At 40.2% G+C, this 12,047-nt stretch overlaps 1 protein-coding gene across 3 annotated transcripts in view; it reads right to left on the bottom strand.

The window, feature by feature from the left end:
* The window catches only part of fancc (FA complementation group C), a 47,206-nt gene that overhangs the window by 17,616 nt on the left and 17,543 nt on the right, over nucleotides 1–12,047 (bottom strand). The gene's annotated exons all lie outside the window — the stretch shown is intronic.

The raw sequence follows: 12,047 nt of genomic DNA, 5'->3' as shown, positions 1-12,047 counted from the left end.
GGCGAACAGAAATCCCTCCATAAGTCTAAAATTAAGAAAGAAAAAACAGTGCAAGGACTTGGGCTGGTTTTGATGGGCGATTCTTTGACTACTGCTAACAATTACAAAGTCAAGATCGAGTTCTCCAAAACCCCTAAGAGACTGAAGTACTGCCTATGGTGAAATTGGTAGAGGACGAGCAGAAAGGGAGAGAAGGAGAGGAGAGAGAGGGAGAGAAATCAGATAGTGACAGTGATGTAGTGGTGTCTGGAGAAGTGAGAATACTCTAATTTTGCCCAACATTTTCCAAGCAGCCAGCCCGGGGAATGAAAGGCGCCCTGTGTGAGAAATTCTATGAGAAACAGTGACATACACTCTAAAATTATAAATCCAATATTGGTCTTTCACAAATCAGGCCAATCCAAGCGGTACTGTGCAAGTAGGCTAATAGTAGGCCAACTATTGAAATAGATAAATGAGTCAGAAATTCACCAGTTTCAGATTTTTCTACATTTTTTCAAGTTTTCGTTCTCAAATTCACACTTTGTTTTTACAGAAAAACAAAAAAAAAGTATGTTCCAAGTCCACAACAATGCTTAAACCACATCACGAGACCACTTTTGAGGTCTGGGGGAAGAAATCTAAGAATGTTTATTTTTTTGTGTAGTTACCCTTTAATTCAAGTGTGCAGGCACCTAGCACTGTTGTTTGGTTTGCATTATTTCTGTAGTACATGAGATGGAGTTTGCAAAAAAAAATGGCCACTAGATTGATGCAAATAATCATGATATCATTCTGACAGGTAGACAGTTTAATAGAGAAGGGTTTAGGGAAAGCCTTTCCATCTACCAGAAGACGAGTAGGCCTATCATTAGCATYGCTATATTCTGTTTGAAACTTTTTACTTCATATTTTGAGGCATGTCTTACCTTGCTTCAAAGTAGTCTATAGCCAAAATCSCATWGAAGGGTGGAGGCAATTATTTTTGATAGACTTCCTCATATGTTCACYTGCTCTAGGCTATTGGTTTTCATTAAACTTTCTTTCATTGCCTATCAGCCAAAAGACATGATCCTCCTTGCATCTTTAAATCCCCCCTCTTTCTAATGGATATTTCCATCTCTGTCCATAAAACCGCTCCCATTTTAGAACAGTGTTTTCCCGCAAATTGCATTTAGGCTCATTCACGCGTAAGCCTACCCCCGTGCGTACATTGCTGCGCCTAAAATGTGAAGAAATAATAGTTTATCAACATTTTAAGCTAAACATTCCGATCTGTTCCATCAGCCCTATTCAGTGATACGCTGTATACCTCCAATATCACTACTTTGATACGTATCAGTGGGGATTAAGTAGCGAGTATACTCAATTCCCACTGAAAAATAAGTGGGTATATGGCGTATACCCTCCCACTACACCAATGGATAGTGATGAAGAGAGAAGGAGATTAGCTGGACGGCAGGATATAGAGAGTAAGCTGAAGAAAGGATAGGGAGGAGGTGGTGAAATAGGCATGGAATAGTACTTTGTTGTCCAAATAGTTACTTTGTCCCTCTCATACTATATGTGACTCGTTTCAGGAAACTAGGCGTATGTTGCGCGTCACTACTTCACAGGAGAGACAATTGAACGTAAACTTTTCTTCTTTTTTAAAATTTTGGCAGAAATGGCAGAAATGCGTTCTGGAACATGTGAACTTTCATGTGCTTAATAACAAACTTGTATGCCATCTGTAAATACGAATACAACAGTTGATTTAGCCACAGAAAAAGACAACAACCATCCTGCTAGCCATAATTGGCTAAGATAATGAGTGGGCTGGACATGCCGAGAGATGAGTTTGGATTGACCTGCCATGTAGTATGCTTCTGTCTATAACATGAGCTGGCCAGTATGTGTAGGTTATCCTTTCTTACTGGGCTTTTTTTTTTAAGATATCACCTACTATAGAACTGCATAAGTGTTACTGCTCTACACTTTCTGGAGGACTGAGTTTCGAAATCAGTGGAATTAGAGTATGATAGCTAAGGAGAAGGAGAAAATGCTGGCGTTTGATTGCAAATATGCAGACGGAGTCGATAAGAGAACACACGGAAGGCTGTTGTATAAACACCTGTCTCTGGATTACATCTTCAAACTAAGGGCAACCATGGCATCCGTCACAGAGAAGGAGAAGCGCCCATCCATGTATACGGGTAAGATAGTCTAGCTAGCTACATTTTCAGATATGACATGTTTCTAATTTTGTCAGAAAGTCGTTTTAATTTGAAGTTAGTGTACTGTTAGCTAGCTAGCTAACGTTACGTGTATGATCTGTGTAGTTATATTATTCATATCTCAGAGCTATTTGCATTGCTAATTACAGCCTAATGTTAGCTAGCTAACATTGAACCTGGTTGGTTAGCTACCTGCTGATTCATGCAGGGTAGTAACGTTATGAGTTGGGATTATGGTTCATTGTTTAGCTAGCTAGCTACATGTCTAACCAAAAGACTCTATGCAAGTAACCATTTCAATAGAATGTTAATGATGTCACTGCAACAACTGTCGATAGACGTAGCTGGTAAATTCACTCTGGCTAACTACTCCAATTTCAGAGCACTCTTGTCTGAGTGTGCCAGAGCGCAGAATAACTGACGAATTTACGAACGCTCAACACCCATTGAATATGGCCGGTGTCAGTAAACGTTGGCAAAAAAGTAGTTTCAGTCACAAACGCTCTAGATAACATGATAACAGCCTAACCAGCTCTGCTAGGGCGAGTAAAATAGTCAGAGTGGGGTGTTCTCTCATGTGTCTGGAAGTAACTAGCAAGCTAGCCAACGTTAGCCAGTTAGCTTGGGTGCTTGACTGCTGTTGTTAGGTCAGAACGATCGGATCAACCCTACTCCTCGGCCAGAGTGTCCAGTGTGCGCTCTGAATGCTCCGAGAGCGAAACGCGCTGAATTTACGAACAGACAATCTGACAACGCTCTGCGTTTACAAACGCCCAGAGCGCACTCTGAGCACACTCGGGCACTCAAGATTAAATTTACAAACACGCCCGTAGTACAAACCAGCCTTTAGTCTTGAAACCTTTGGTTGTTTAGTACATGGCCTCACATGTGGATCCTTAAAGAGATGGGTGGGGCTAAGGCTTTAGAGGGTGTGAACAATGCTGAATGGGTGTAGACAAAGAAGAGCTCTAAAGTAGGTGTACCAAAACACTCAAGGGACATTTTCTCAAAAGTGAGGTTACAAGTTTATCAACATTCAAAGCAAAATTACTTTCCCATTGTTCCTCAACTGTAGTGTATGATATACCATTTTCTAGCTCTGAGTCTCTACTTTTATCCAATGTAAAAAATAAATTTCAAATTTTGCTACATAAGACCGAATCGAGGCGGTCGGTCACATATTCCCATCTCTTTGGTAGAACACCATGAGAAAAAGGAATTAAGTATTCCTTCAAAAAGCCTTTAGCTATGTAGCCACCAGCACCCATCAAACACTATACCCACTCTGATGTGGAAGAGACAGGGATGGCCAACTTGGTTCAGAAGGAAGGCAGAGAAGAAAGGATGAGATGGAGAGAAGGAGAGGGGGTCCCATAATGAGAGAGTTGTGATACACTGGGGCTCCAGAGCACTGCCACTCCTCCCTTTTCCTTCACCACTTCACACAGTACCAAATGCTGGGCTCACACACACACAGAGACGACCCAAAGTTTCTGATTTAATAACATGCTGATAATAATAACTTTATTTGTAAAAACCAAAAGAGATTTTCATACATTGGGCTCAAAGCGCTAATTTAGACGATGCCTTGGAGCCATACGAGCAGCTGATCAGTGTTAGCTAGRCCCTTTACAGACACMGAGACTGGGTGGCTAGAGCCTTTACAGACACAGAGACTGGGTGGCTAGAGCCTTTACAGACACAGAGACAACAACAACGACGCCAGTGCCACGGAGAGAGAAAGAAAGAGAGAGAAAGAGCGAGAGAGAGAAGAGAGCTAACAGAAAGCAGGCCTGCATTCCAGGCCAGACGGCATAAGACATAGCATCACAAGGATGAATGGTCCTAGTTCTGGTTCCAGTCAGACTCTACTGGATGATTCTAKTTCTGGTTCCAGTCAGACTCGACTGAATGGTTCTGGTTCCAGTCAGACTCTAATGGATGATTATAGTTCTGGTTCCAGTCAGACTCTACTGGATGATTCTAGTTCTGGTTCCAGTCAGACTCGACTGAATGGTTCTGGTTCCAGTCAGACTCTACTGGATGGTACTGGTTCCAGTCAGACTCTAATGGATGATTCTAGTTCTGGTTCCAGTCAGACTCTACTGGATGGTTCTAGTTCTGGTTCCAGTCAGACCCTACCGTGGTGGTTCTAGTTCTGGTTCCAGTCAGACTCTACTGGATGCTTCTAGTTCTGGTTCCAGTCAGACTCTACTGGATGGTTCTAGTTCTAGTCAACTGTGTGACTGTCACTCCATCTAACACAACCACTTTTCTGTCTCTAATGATTACAAAACTATTGAAGACATACAAGAGCTTTCCCTCACTCTCTTTCTCACATTATAAGTCATGAGTGGCTGAGGAAAAAGGCTGTGCACTATGTGAGAAAGTACTGTAAGGCAACAAATCATGCCTTCACCACACACACACACACACGCCTCTCACCCCACTTCCCCTCTTATAGGTCAAAAAACATCTGGCAAATTAAAAGTTTACTTTAAAAGCACTGTTTTAATTAGCGAGACATTTTATTAGATGAAAAATTAATCAAAAGAATACACACACACATTTAATCTGGCAAAATGTGAAGGTTCAGTATTGTTTATGGTAAGCCATCTGTGTGAACCCTGTGAAAGTTGAAAACCCTCGAATCCTTTCTTCTTCGTTCTCTCGCTCTTTCKCTGTCTCTAAAAACACACTGTACATTCAGGTTAAAAGAAGGAGTAACTAGAGCTGATATAAGTTCTGCCTTTCATCTATTCTAAGGGTGAAAATTCATGCTGAAGCCATTTAATTTGCTTTTCAAAACACGTTTTAGGGTTTGGGGAACAAAGGCTTGCACTAACCCAGAGACTCAATCAAGCACATTAATAAGCCATTTCTTATTTGGGAARAAATGGACTACAGGCAAGAGAAGTCCTATTAAAAATACATTTGACCAAAAATCACTTCAATAGGCTTAGAAGAGTCAAAGTTATGGAGCGATTTAAGTGCCAAAAKAAACTATTTGAATTCAGTATTTTTTTATTTGTATTTAGATATTGAATTTGAATTCATAAATTAACTTCTATTTCATGATTTGAAACTGAATTGCATAAATTGAATTCTATTTCAATTTAATAGAAAATTTAAATTCAATATTTTATACACAGTACCAGTCAAAGGTTTGGACACAAACTCATTCCAGAGTTTTTCTTTATTTTTACTATTTTCTACATTGTAGAAAAATAGTGAAGACATCAAAACTATGAAATAACACATATGGAATCATGTAGTAACCAAAAAAGGTGTTTTTATATTTGAGATTCTTCAAARTAGCCACCCTTTGCCTTGATGACAGTTTTGCACACTCTTGGCATTCTCTCAACCAGCTTCATGAGGTAGTCACCTGGAATGTATTTTATATAAAATGTAAAAAACTTAATTATCCAAAACACCTCCTCAATCCTCCAAACCACTTGCTCTCTCTCTGACTGTCTGCAGGGAGGATGTAGGCTATGTGACGGGAGTCTCTGTCAGTGGAATTTGTGACGTGTTCCCAGCACACACTCAGCTAGCGGCCCTTGCTAAGGTCCTCCTTGTGTCCAGTGTTCCCGCTGAATTCTAACCCAAGAAATTCTCCCACATTGGCATTGATCACCTAGAGGCTGTAATGACAATTTTAAATGGGGGCACCAGAGTCCCAAAATGTTGACTTTGCTAGGGCTCGCACCATTTTTGACCAGGGTGCAGAAAGGAGAAAATAGACAGCAGAGGGAAAGAAATGAGGAAGTAAGATAGGCTAAGTGAACAAATTTGATGTTGACAATGTTATGTGGCCATTTTCACGCCAGTGTGTTTGCTAAAGTTCGAMCCAGACCTCAATTATTTGTTACATGTGGTTACAATGAAGAACGTGTGTTGCGAGCTTGTCATTTTTCCAACCCACCTATAGCGTTCGTATTTCATCAACACTGTCGAAGAGGCTACAAGCATATTACGGCCATCATATCATTCAGATTAATGATTATTACGTGTGATTATAATGACATAGGGTAAAGAAAACTACGTTTTCACATAGCACCCATCTTGAACTGACCAGTAGGAGATCAGGAAGTTAATGTAAAGGACGACACGCTGCTTGGTTCAGGGTTCATACACATTTTGACAGATGGAATTTCATGACTTTTCACCAAATTTCCATGACCAACAATTGGCGGTGTCTCAACACTGGTAGGCTGCTCTCTGATCCCATGTTCCATCCCCTGTCGTTGAGCAAGACACTTAACCCCCCAAAGTAGAATACCTGTTAGGCAACGGTGTAAAACACATGTGGTCCACCCTCAATCTGGAGAGATACTGGGTATGCAGGCTTTTTGATCAAGCCCTGCTCAAACACATCAGAGTCAGTTTATCAAGGTTCGATTGAGCAGCTCATGTCTAAAATGTGGTTTGTTAGAGGGGGGTTGGAATAAAAGCCTGCACACCCAGTAGCTCTCCTGGAGGATGGTTGACCACCCTTGATGTAAAACATTACAACATTACAACCAAATAAGTTTTATGYCTTTTTGAAATAATTCACTCATTCAATATATTAAAGATAAATGGCTATGGTAGGCTACAAATCTTTTTATTCAGCTGAAGCAAGCCCACAAATTGTTTTCAATCATATTCATCACAGATAGACAATGAGACAAATATTTCACCGGATGTATAATTGTGAAGCATCCGTTTGGCGTTTCCACTTATTTACATTACATTTTCACATTTTAGTCATTTAGCAGAGACTCTTATCCAGAGCGACTTACAGTAGTGAGTGCATACATTTTCATACAATTTTTTTATCGTACTTGTCCCCCGTGGGAATCGAACCCCCAACCCTGGCATTGCAAGCACCATGCTCTACCAACTGAGCCACACGGGACATAAGATGGTATTGATATGGTAGTGAGAGGAAGTCAAGTGGTCGGCAGTTGTTGAAGATGGAGGTTGGCAGACATTCTGCAAATTCTCTCATCGATGAAAACATTTGATCTCAATAGTTTTCTGTTCCCAAAACTAGAAACGGTTAAGAACAGAGTGGACTAAAATTTGTAGACGTTTCCAAAMACGGTGTTGTTTAGGAGTGCAAAGGCGAATTGAGTTATTGCACACGCGCACTTCACAGAGTAGGTGTTCCCTAATGGAATATGCAAATTAAGAACGCGCCAATAGGATCTCGCTAGCTCGTGCTTGGCTCGGCCCACCTCCTTGCTTGTTCTGCCCACTTTGACTCATTCGTTCCCATTGGAAACGACAGGCTGTCGTCTATCTTCGGTTAGTTATACAAATGTTTTGTATTTATCTTAGATACCCTAGAAGTGTTTAGTTTGCAGGCTGACTAGCATTGAGTTACAGTGCCTTCAGAAAATATTCATACCCMTTGACTTATTACACATTTTGTTGTGTTACAGYCTGAATTCAAAATGGATTAAATTKATATTTTCTCTGACCCATCWAGACACAATACCCCATTTTTAATSCTGAACTTATTTAGGCTTGCCATAACAAAGGGTTTGAATACTTATTGACTCAAGACATTTCARCTGTWCATTTTTTATKAATTAGTWWWAAMAAAAGTTAAACAAACCGAATCCCAACAAATACAATGAGGAAGTGAATCGTTCTTTTTGTCAACAATAACCATTTAAATGAATCATATGAATTGTTTAAAAAAGTAAATCAACTTTGTTTGGCCTTATTCACRAGTGTCGGTGGAAAGTTGTTTGGGACATGATGAAAACATGAATACATGCTAATAATAGCTAAACAGTTAACTAGAGGGTACGAGGGTAACTAGTTAGTTTGTTCTCTATCAAATTTTATAGGCTAGGCCTACCTGCTGCAATGTCCGACTGTCTCTCTCTCTCCTTGAGCAACAGCCCACTCGTCTACCACACATGCAGGTAATGCGTGCAAACACAGACGTGCTAAAGTGTCATTCCAATCCTCGCTGATATGTTGATTTTTAGTTGATTGATAAAATATTTAAAAAAATGTTCCTAAATAAATGACATTAACAGTAATTTCCATTACTTTTCAGATTTTATAATTTTCCTAAACTTTTCCAAGCCTGGAAAACACCATTTTAAAATCCCATTACATTCTCAGGATTTTCATGACCGTACGAACCCTGTTGCTTAGTGAATACCGCTTCCCCCTGATTCAGCTCATACTGAGACTCGAACTCAGGACCTCTGCCACTTCAGGCTAAGGAGTGCATTACCACAGATCCCCATCTGCTACATTCACCCGCCAAACTCACTCCACAGTAACCCCAGTGATTGAGCTGAGACAACTGTAGATCCCAGTCCAGTTTGCTTAGCGATTACCGAAGTAAATCATATTTTCTGGTCTGTTGTGTGTAATCAGGAGCAACCTGTTGACCTTGGCCATCTGACAGAAAGTTTATGGAAGACAACAACTGCTAATTGCAGTGGACCTGTAAACAGACCATTTGAATTTAACAGGGTCTAAAGTTTTGCATTTACTTCTTCTCAAACCTATACTGCACTGCCCGAATTCTGTCTACTTACAGTGGTAGCCTACACACTTCAATGCAAAAGATCAACTGTCTGTTCACCTGTAAGTTATAAACCATGCTTCCTTTCTGATGCATAGAGCAAAATACTTGAAATAATAGCCTATCTAATAGACCCAATTACCTGAGATGTGCATGGTAATCTGTTGTAGGCTATGGTTACTTCTGGAATATGAAACCCATGGTGGCTAGAAAAGTTGAAGAACGTATTCTGCAGTGGTTATGTAAAGAAGGATTATGTGTTTAAATGCAAGATTGTCTACTTGAGAAATCTGAAATTACAGTATTCAGACATAAGGCACAGAAGTAACCTACAACCGTCTGTACCTCCATTAATGACCTGTGCTCTGGATTGGATGGCGTAGAGCAAAATACTTGAAATAGCTTATCTATTTACTACTGTGAAGTGGGTCCAATTAAATGAGAGATGAGATGAATGGTATCCTTGTTGTAGGCCTATGCTTCCTCGTGAGTATGAAAGCATCACAGAAAAGGTGAGGAATTTATTMTGCAATGATCATGGAAATTGAATAAATAATAGCCTAGGAAATAGATGCCTATTTCTAATTATTTTAAAACGCAAAGATAAAAATAGATTTTCGCTCTTCTCACTAATTGCATCTTGTTATTAACCTGTTTATTGTTATGATTAAGCCTGTCCGTCATATCCCCTGGACTATTGCACAGTTATATGGGCAAGTGTCACTAAGAAGGACATAGGTAAATTAATTGGCCCAGAACAGAGCACGGCTGGCCTTTAAAATGTACTTTAATGAGGATTAATATCAATAACAAGCATGTCAATCTCTCCTGGCTCAAAGTAGAGGAGAGATTGATCATCACTACTTGTCTTTGTCAGAGGTATTGATGTGTTGAAACCACTGAACTGGCTGTTCAAACAGCTCAGACTAGGGTTGAATATTTTCCAATTGTTCCATTCCTAGAATAAATCCCTTTTCTCCCGGGTAACCCGGAATTTCCCTCCAAAACCCGAAGTGTCATTCAAAAGCATTAAAATGCATATAAATAGGCCTGTGTATGGATTTGATTAGAGCTTTGATGGGAAATTCAAGCCTGATGCTATATGAGCTTGATGAGCCATACATTAAATACATATTATGAGCCCTACATTAAAGACATTTAATTAGCCCAAGCCCATAAAATGTCAAATGACTGTGCTGTTATCCAATTGGCTACATACACAAAAGTATGTGGACATCCATTCAAATTAGTGGTTTCGGCTATTTCAGCCACACCCGTTGCTGACAGAATTATAAAATCAAGAACACAGCCATGCAATCTCAATAGACAAACATTGGCAGTAGAATGGCCTTACTTTCAACAAGGCACCGTCATAGGATGCCACCTTTCCAACAAGTCAGTTCGTAAAATGTCTACCCTGCTAGAGATGCCCCGGTCAACTGTAAGTGCTGTTATTGTGAAGTGGAAATGTCTAGGAGCAACAGCGGCTCATCCGCGAAGTGGTAGGCCACACAAGCTCACAGAACGAGTGCTGAAGTGTGTAGCACGTTGTCAGTCCTCAGTTGCAACACTCACTACCGAGTTCCAAACTGCCTCTGGACTGTTTGTCGGGAGCTTCATGAAATGGGTTTCAGTGGCCGAGCAGCCGCACACAGGCCTAAGATCACCATGCGCAATTCCAAGCGTCGGCTGGAGCAGGGTGTAAAACTCTGGAGCAGGGTGTAAAACTCTGGAGCAGTTGAAACATGTTCTCTGGAGTGATGAATCACGTTTCACCATCTAGCAGTCCAACGGACGAATCTGGGTTTGGCAGATGCCAGGAGAACGCTACCTGACCGAATGCATGCCAACTGTAAAGTGTGGTGGATGAATAATGATCTGGGGCTGTTTTTCATCATTCGGGCATCGCCCCTTAATTCCAGTGAAGGGATATCTTAACCCAACAGCATACAATGACATTCTCGACGGTTCTGTGCTTCCAACTTTGTGGCAAAAGTTTGGGGAAGGCCCATGCCTGTTTCAGCATGACAATGCCCCCGTGCACAAAGCGAGGTCCATACAGAAATGTTTTGTGGAGATCGGTGTGGAAGAAATTGACTGGCCTGCAAAGAGCCTTGATCTCAACCCCATCAAACACCTTTGGGATGAATTGGAACGCCGACAGCGAGCCTGGCCTAATCAGCGAACATCAGTGCCCAACTTCACTAATGCTCGTGGCTGAATGGAAGCAAGTCCCCGCAGCAATGTTCCAACATCTCCATATTAATGCCCATGATTTTGGAATGAGATGTTCGACGAGCAGATGTCCACATACATTTGGTCATGTAGCGTATATGATACAGGCTATTGCACATTACACACAACAGAAAAACATAAACACCCATAGATGTAGCTAGCTATATTCTCTCTTGGGTAAATAAATTCAACTAGCTCCAGTAGAATAGTAGTGTGAACTGTATTACTGTACTGTATTATATGGACTGGAATTACGCACATTGTTCAAACCATGATAAAGCAGAGAGAACATCGGACTCTTATGCAGCAAATGCTACAAAGTTACAAGTATAGGCTAGCAAATTTTATTTACATTTTCAAATATAATAGGAACTATAATTAGTAGGCTGATGCATATATACAGTGCATTCAGAAAATATTCAGACCCCTTCACTTTTCCACATTTTGTAACATTACTGCCTTATTCTAAAATATATAGATTTTTAAATTCCGTCATCAATCTACACACAATACCCCATAATGACAAAGCAAAAACAGTTTTTTAGACATTTTTGCAAATGTATATTAAATAAAATATATATATATATTTATATAAATATATATACAGTTGAAGTCGGACGTTTACATACACTTAGGTTGGAGTCATTAAAACTTGTTTTTCAAATACTCCACAAATTTCTTGTTAACAAACTATAGTTTTGGCAAGTCGGTTAGGACATCTACTTCGTGCATGACACAAGTTATTTTTCCAACAATTGTTTAAAGACAGATTATTTCACTTATAATTCACTGTATCACAATTCCAGGGGGTCAGAAGTTTACATACACTAAGTTGACTGTGCCTTAAACAGCTTGGAAAATTACAGAAAATGATGTCATGGCTTTAGAAGCCTCTGATAGGCTAATTGACATAATTTGAGTCAATTGGAGGTGTACCTGTGGATGTATTTCAAGGCCTACCTTCAAACTCAGTGCCTCTTTGCTTGACATCAAGGGAAAATCCCCAAAAATCAGCCAAGGAAAGAAAAATTGTAGACCTTCACAAGTCTGGTTCATCCTTGGGAGCAATTTCCAAA

Source organism: Salvelinus sp. IW2-2015, linkage group LG15 (genome assembly GCF_002910315.2).
Source record: "Salvelinus sp. IW2-2015 linkage group LG15, ASM291031v2, whole genome shotgun sequence".
In the NCBI taxonomy this organism is placed as follows: domain Eukaryota; kingdom Metazoa; phylum Chordata; class Actinopteri; order Salmoniformes; family Salmonidae; genus Salvelinus; species Salvelinus sp. IW2-2015.
The sequence above is the reverse complement of the archived record's forward strand: the minus strand, read 5'-3'. Positions and strand labels throughout refer to the sequence as shown.